This window comes from Chelonia mydas, chromosome 2 (assembly GCF_015237465.2).
Source record: "Chelonia mydas isolate rCheMyd1 chromosome 2, rCheMyd1.pri.v2, whole genome shotgun sequence".
Taxonomy (NCBI): Eukaryota; Metazoa; Chordata; order Testudines; family Cheloniidae; genus Chelonia; species Chelonia mydas.
Window position 1 is genome coordinate 15,322,508 of NC_057850.1, and position 7,701 is coordinate 15,330,208.

At 43.2% G+C, this 7,701-nt stretch overlaps 1 long non-coding RNA gene across 1 annotated transcript in view; it reads right to left on the bottom strand.

The window, feature by feature from the left end:
* LOC122464209 overlaps window positions 1-1,903 on the bottom strand; it is a 42,918-nt gene extending 41,015 nt beyond the window's left edge. Inside the window, exon 1 of the long non-coding RNA XR_006288149.1 lies at window positions 1,414-1,903. This is a non-coding gene — a long non-coding RNA (uncharacterized LOC122464209). The remainder of the gene's footprint in view (window positions 1-1,413) is intronic.
* Window positions 1,904-7,701: the final 5,798 nt, after the last annotated feature.

Sequence of the window (7,701 nt, forward strand, 5' to 3'; positions counted from 1 at the left end):
AACTGATTCTGAGCATAAATCTACTCTTCCATTTTTGTAAAATTATGCACTTGGTGATCATTGCTGCCCTTAAAAACCATCTTTGCAGCAGCAAGCCCAGTTTAGCAGGTAAACAACCTAAGGATATAATTTTTGGCTGAGGTTTGGCTGCTAAAACCAAGCACTGTTTTAACTTGTGTCCACCTGTTTCCACAGCTGCCTGACAGTTGGAGAGTCCCAAGGCGTATGTATCAGTGTTCCTTTTTATTTGCTACAGTACCAACACAAATCAGCGCATAACCTGTGCGGTCTCTATGGTGTCCAATACATTTGGAATAAACTCTTCTATGGCTCTCAGGCTACTATTGCAACAAAAGTATTTTTAGCATTATGTAAGAATCATGGGTGGTGGGTGAATGCCCCTTTCAGGGAGGCTAACCCACCAACCCCACCCCTTCTTCCTAAGTGCCCCTCCCCCCCACGGCTGGAGGAACCCCAAGCCCCCTTCTCCCCCTCCCCGCAGCCCTGGCCTGCCTGCCCCAAGCTGCCGCCCAGGGCGTGGGCCTGACCACCCCCTGGGCTTGCCCAAGCCGCCCAGGGCATCTCCAGCCCCGGCCGCTAGTGGGCCCAAGCACCAGGCTGCCAGTGGGAGTTGAGCTCCCGCCAGCTTCAGAGGAGCGGGGAAGGGAGGCAGTGCCTTGAGGCAGAACATTGGTGGGGCCACAGCCTGGGTTAGGGGAGGCTTAGCCTGCCCTGGCCTTTGATACCCACCGCCCATGGTAAGAATGTTACCAAGAACACCAGACAAATAGAGTTCCTCTTCATTAACAAAGTATACATAATGGGCATGGACCTGGGGAGTTAATGAAAGTATCTCTAAAGTTCCCAGGTGTTCTGGGGCCTCAGACAGTCCCATGGCATCTGGTCCAAACTGATATGTTAGGAAGTGTCTTTGTTACAAGTACTGCCACTCCGCTGAGAGTGCCGGGTCATGACATTGTTTTAGTGTTAGACAAGGGACAAAGCCCTGATCACTGACTAATTGGGAAATCTATATGATGTTCCATCTCAGGCAGTTCTTCCAAATCATAAATTTGTTCCCAATCTGCAAATCTGGGTTGCATCAAATAGGTGCTTTTCCATGATGGCAAGGATGAAATTGGTACCGCTTAGTTGGAATAGCCCAGACCTTTTGGGCAGCCAAGGGTGTTAGCATGCTGGATCCACTTTGATGTGTGACATGAGAAAAACATAATAGTAATTTTGTAGATCTGGCAGCCCACCCCCACTAGAGGCTTTCCTATAAGGAGCTGGAGATTTTTAAATGATGACCCTGGTCAATGACCAGGGTCCCCAGGAAGGCTCTGATAATGGTATTACATTTTCTAAAACACCACCAAAAAAGGATATATACACTAACAGGGCTTAACTCACCACGGCGGTGCCTCCTGCTGGCCATCCTGGGAATTAGCTCTAGTTCACCAGTGTGCCTTCACCTAGTGGCATCTCACCACCAATGCTTCTGCCATCAGAAGCAGTGTCACTCTCAGGAACATGGTATTCTCTTCTGGACACAGCCCTCTGGCTGTGCCCCACTCAGTTCTCTCCCCCTCCTTCCAGGGGGCTGGTAGTCCTCTGTCCAGCCACTTGCCTCAGTGGCACGCTACAGTCCAGGGTCTAGCCACCTGCATCAGTAGTACCTGGGCCCACCTGCTACTCTGGGTTCCAGCCCAGGGACCCTCTAGCCAGCAGCCACACACTGTATCACCTCAAACCCCTGCCATCTGTTTCCCTAGGCCACTTCCCTGCACCCCTAGCGCCTTCTCTGCCCTTCTATCAGGGCCTCAGTCTGGCAGTGCTCAACCGGGAGCTCACCAACACTCCCCTGACACATGCTCTTCTCCCTCCTCCAGGGCAGCCAGTCCTCCCTCCTTGAGCTCCAGAGAATGACTGAAGCTGCTCTGTTCAGCAGCCCTTCTTATATGGCCCAGCCTGGCCCTGATTGGCTGTCTCCCTAAACCCTCTCCCAATTGGCTGTCTCTACAAGCCCTTTCCTAATTGGCTGTCTCCTGCTCAGCCACCCGGGGCTGCTTTAACCCCTCTTCTGCCAGCATAGGGCAGACGCCCCACCACATACAGGCAGGCTACTTATAATATAAAGGAGCCTTCCACTGGAAAATTTTCAACCTGCTCCATTTTAGTGGTGAGAGAAGTGATCCCTTCATAGGGCTATCCCTTACTACCTCAGACACTCAACTGGTTACTTTTTGAAAGTCACTTTGAGATCCTTCACTGAAAGGTACCATATTGAAGGGGGAAAGATTCAACTCCTTACAAGGAAGGAAAAAAGATGGAAGGACCAGGAAACTCCTCAACTCCAGCCTTCTTCCTGAAATTTAATTAATTAATTTTTTATTTGCTGCCAGAATTAGGCCCTCACACTTGACACGGGCAGGTTATATAGTGTGCTGGGAGGAATTAATGAACTCCCCACAGCTCACCCACCCAACCCACTTACCTTGCAACTCCTAGCACCCAGGTCAGGCAATTGTGGAATTAACCTACTTTCCTTGCTAGATGTGGGACAAGATCTGCACCTCCTACCACAGCAAAGGGCCCAGTTTTCAAATGTGAGTGACTAAGTAAGAACCTAAGTCTGTATCTAGACACAAACATAGGGATTTGGTGTCTAAATAAGACTATAGGTGCCAGATTTAAAAACTGGTTTTGTTTTGCAAAGAGCCAGGTTTCAGTGATAATAGTAAAGTATTTTAGATTAGAAATAGGTATTAATGTAAATAGAACTGTGCCAATAACTGATTTGTCAGTTCCAAAAAAAATCTTGGCCTGACCTGAGAACAATTTTTTTGACAATTCAAAATGTTGAAAAAATTGAGAGGCTTAAACCATGAGTATTTATGAAATATATTGGAGAACTTGGACGAAGGTATGAAACCATAGTTACTGCTGTCAGGGGGAGACCTCTTTCCCCTCTTGTAAGAATTAAATATCCTGCTTTTGTCAGCAAAAAAAATGTAGTCCTAGCAAAGAATGTTGCAAACTGACAGTTTCAGCAATACAGAAGCATCCTCGGGTAACTGAAATCTCAGCTCAACAGACTGCAAAGACTTTTTAAGAGCAATAACATTTTATATGCGGCAAGTATTACTATTTGCCAGCCAAAGTTTGAAGTTGAAATGGCATTTATTTTATGATGCAGCAGCAAACTTTGTATTTTTTTTAAAAAAACAACTAAGATAATGAACCATATATCATCTCAGCTATACAGTACATCAATAAGGCTAATTAATAGCTATTACACTGGGGTTAGTTTTAGAGGAAAATAAATTAAACCGAGTTCATACCAAGTTTCTACAAGGGATACATTCAGGTGTCTGGTTTTTACTCATTAAACTTAACTATGGTTTGTGCATCTTCATCCCTCTCTTTTTATGAAGGCTATAAAACTGAGAAGCAATGTTTTAAGGTAGTGACAGGTAGTGAATTTTATAATTCAAATAGTTTCTGACTGAAAAAATTCAAAGCCACTTGGCCATCTGAATACTCCAAGACTTTTAACAAATATAGCAACATGCACATTGTGCTGGGTATTGCACAAACACCCAGGGAGATAACAAGAATTTTGGAATCGGTATCTGAAAATTTCAAATTCCAGTTTCTTTGTAAAGGAAATCTCAGTAACTGCTTGTACTTTAAGACCCTGGCTCAGCAAGTTACTTAAGCACATGCCTAATATAAATTCCATAGGACTAGCTCACATGTTTAAGTTATGCATGTGCTTAAGTACCTTGCTGAGCCAGGCATTAAGGTCAAAATTTTCAAACTTGAGTTTCTGAACCTATGCATCTAAATGGCCTGACATTGAGAAATGCTGAATCCCTGCAAGCCCCATTGATGTCAACATATGGATATAGGATCCAACATATGGATTTAGGACCCAAGATAAAAGAGGCTGACCTGTATTTCTTTGGTGATATATTTGAATTTCATAATGCACTGATCTCTCTTTTTTTCCCCCCATAGCATACACAAGTATTGAAATTCTGGTTTGGGAAAGTATCTGTATTAATTTAAAATGTTGATTACATTGAACATAATATAGTTAGTCTGCTTAGAGAGAACAAAGTCATTTAACATATAATACCAATTTATCTGAAATGCTAGTGATATTCTACACTGAAAAGACACTATGTAAAAAAAAATGGCACCTTCTTGCTCAACAGATGAGCTCCCAGCATGTATGATCTGCTGACTTTAGTGACAAAAGATATTTCTCCTCCTTTGCACTCCTGTTAGCCCAGCAGAGCTGACATAGCTAAAATTCACTGAGGTGGATTCTATTCCTTCTTGTGCATCAACATCAGCATGTTTACTAAGTTCCAATCAGTTACGCCTGTCCCCCGGCTCTGAAAGCAGTGGGTGTTGTACTGTTATCACTGAAGGCCTTTATAATTGAAGTACGAGAAAGAATTCAGCTCCTCTCTCACACCGCTGGCTGAGTCTATGGGCCTGACAATTAAATAAATCCTTTGGGAGTTAAGGAATATAGAAGCCATGATGCCTTTGCCATGACACTTTTCAGAGTAGCCCACACTTTAAGGTTCAGTGGTAATTCCCATATATGAATCCCTATTTTTGCAGGGTTAATAACCCATTTGTGTTTACTGCCCATGGTGAAGCTTGGTATGTATTCTCTTATCTCAGAGGAAATATCACTTACTTTTTACTCACCCATAATGGTTTCTCTATATTTCTTCTTGACTAGGCATTGCATAATAAATAGATCCAATGCTAATGCTTAGGAAATTGAACTGAGAAGCTTTTCACCTGCCAAGATCTGACCTAACTTACCCAATCCTATTTTCATGAAAGTCAGTGGCAAAGCTCCCATTGATTTCAGTGACAGTAGAACTGGGAACCAGGACTCTCTGGCTCCCACAACAGATAATGACATTCTGAACCTCTAAGACAGTTCAGGGGCTTCATTGCACTGCTTGAGGTGTAGCAAAGTTACAGTGACCCATATTTACTAGGTAGCAGACATACAGTCTGTAATTAGGGAAAGAATGTGTGCAAGGACTGATACATCTTAAATCTGTGTCTCAGGGTAAAAGGTAAAAATAAGAATAATCAGAGTTCCTTTCTGTGTGGAACACACCAGCTTTTCTTCTGGAGCAGTTAGCTCCTCTGATTACCATACATATGGCTCCAACTGCAGTCTGAGGTTTAGAAAATGATCAGTTTCTGCCGTAATTCACAAAAGTCAAATGAGGACACAAAACCACGTCTGTTGTTCAAGTTTGCGTCTTACAGATGTGTCCTGTACTGCCTTTTACTTAGTCTTTGGAATCCTCCAAGTCTCCCTTAATCCCAAACTAAGATGCTTCATAATCTCCAAATATGAACAGGAGGACCTCCGCTGGTAATTCCGATTGGCTGTTACAACATGCCTTCCAGTTTTGCTGAAGGTGTTTCCTCTGCTCTCACATGACACAGGAAATGGTCTTAATTTTAATTTAAGAGTTTTAAAGAGACAAAGACCTTGAACCTAAAACATTTTACATCAACTTATTACATAACAAATATAGTCATTTAAAAGATGTTTCCAGAGGTTACATTTGCAGTATGCCAAAGCTTAATTACTTTCTTTGGATTTAACTAAACACACAAATGAGATTCTAGCCTAGGCTCTAGACATTTTCACATCAATCAAAAAGTATAATGCAAAACTAATTACAAAACCAAAAAAGTAAATTATACCTCCAATCCATCCCAATCACTACCATGAATCAACAAACACAATTCAAAATAAAGGAAGACTTCCCACTCCCTCACAGTGAGAGAGAGAGAGAGAGAGAGAGAGAGAGAGAAGTGTACGTTAGACTTAAGCTTTCAAACCCTCATGGTAACAGTACAACAGCAGTGAAAAACACAAAACCCTGAACTCCAGGCTTGGCAAGCAGAGGAGGAAGCTGCTGTATTTTAAAATTGGTTTTCCTTGCTATTTTAAAATTTAAACATAGTCTATTACAGGGATCGGTAACCTTTGGCACACAGCCCATCAGCGAAAGGCACTGGCGGGCCGGGCCGGTTTGTTTACCTACAGTGTCCTCAAGTTCGGCCGATTGCAGGACCCACTGGCTGCAATTTGCCGTTCCAGGCCAATGGGGGCTGAGGAAAGCGGCGGCCAGCACAACCCTCGGCCCACGTCACTTCCAGCAGCCCCCATTGGCCTGGAATGACGAACTGCAGCCAGTGGGAGCTGCGATTGTCCAAACCTGCGGGCGCTGCAGGTAAACAAACCGTCCTGGCCTGCCAGCAGCTTTCCCTGACAGGCCGTGTGCCAAAGGTTGCCGATCCCTGGTCTATTGGATTATTTATTTGGGATGTTAAAATAGCTTTTACTTATGTAAACAAAAACACATTTCCCATCACCTTTTCGTATGCAAAATATAGATGATGATATTTAGGTCTGTGTTTTACAGCGCCCGCCACAGCATCATATGCATAGTACATCCTGAACACTTGTTATTTCACCTGTTAATATTGTTTAAAATAGCAAGTAATGAAATAAAAGTAATTACATGAACTGATGCAGGCAAAGTAACTTTGAGTCAACTCCCTGATGGAGTTAGTGACAGCCCTGCACACTGCCAGCAATGGGCATGCACCAAGAAAAATCAAACATGCCGAAGTTGGAGGGTTAAGGAACACCATGTGTCTTGCAAAGCATAAGCACAATGGAGAGTGAAGCATTAATATATTATTTTTGTCATTCTGAGATCAACTTGAAAAAGGGTCTTTAACTCCTGCTCTGCTGAAAATAATAATTTTCTCTATCACCATTAACTTAAGGCCCCTATCCTACAAGGGGTTCTGCACAGACAGATCCATGCCCCTACACAGAGACCCATAGAATTCAGTAGGGCTCTGCACAGACTCAGAGGTGCACCCACACAGGACAGCTTGCAGGATGAGAGGTTTAGACTGAGGGGGGACCCAAGTGCTAGGCCATGTACAAAGATAATATGAGACAGTCCTTGCCCCTAAGAGCTTACAGTCTAAGAAGACAAGACAGATAAAGGGTGTAAGAGGAAAGAGAAGCAGAAGCACTTAAGCAAGGTCATACATTGGGCCATTATCAGAGCTGAGAATAGAAACCTGGCCTCTGAACAGCCGGTCTGGTATTTTGTCCACTAACCTGTGCACTTTTTGCCACATGATTTCTGTATTTTCACATTCTCTGCTGAGGAAAATGTGATTAAAGCTCCTGAAATTTCACTGGTATGAACTTATGTGAAAACAAAACAGTGAAAAATTTCACACATTTTCACACTCAAAAGCCCCCAGAGTTTTGATCAGATCTGAGATGAAAACAGGGTCTGAATGGAAACTGCTTTGTGTCATTAACTATAAAAGCTCCAACCTGCACAACTTAGGTAACAATCCATGGATAGCCTAGAAATATTTTTCTACCATGCAAACAATTCCATCAAGGGCCACCTTCTCTGTTTGTTATCCTTTAATACCAATAAAGCTGCTTTTCTTCCATTTTTGGTTGCACGTGCTGGGCCTGATTCACCTCTGACATGCACTAGCATAAATCAGGAATGCCTCCGTTGAAATGAATGGAGTTCAGTGTGGTGTGAATCAGGCTCATTAGATCTTCGCTGTAACATGTATTAGAACCTTTAGCCTAAT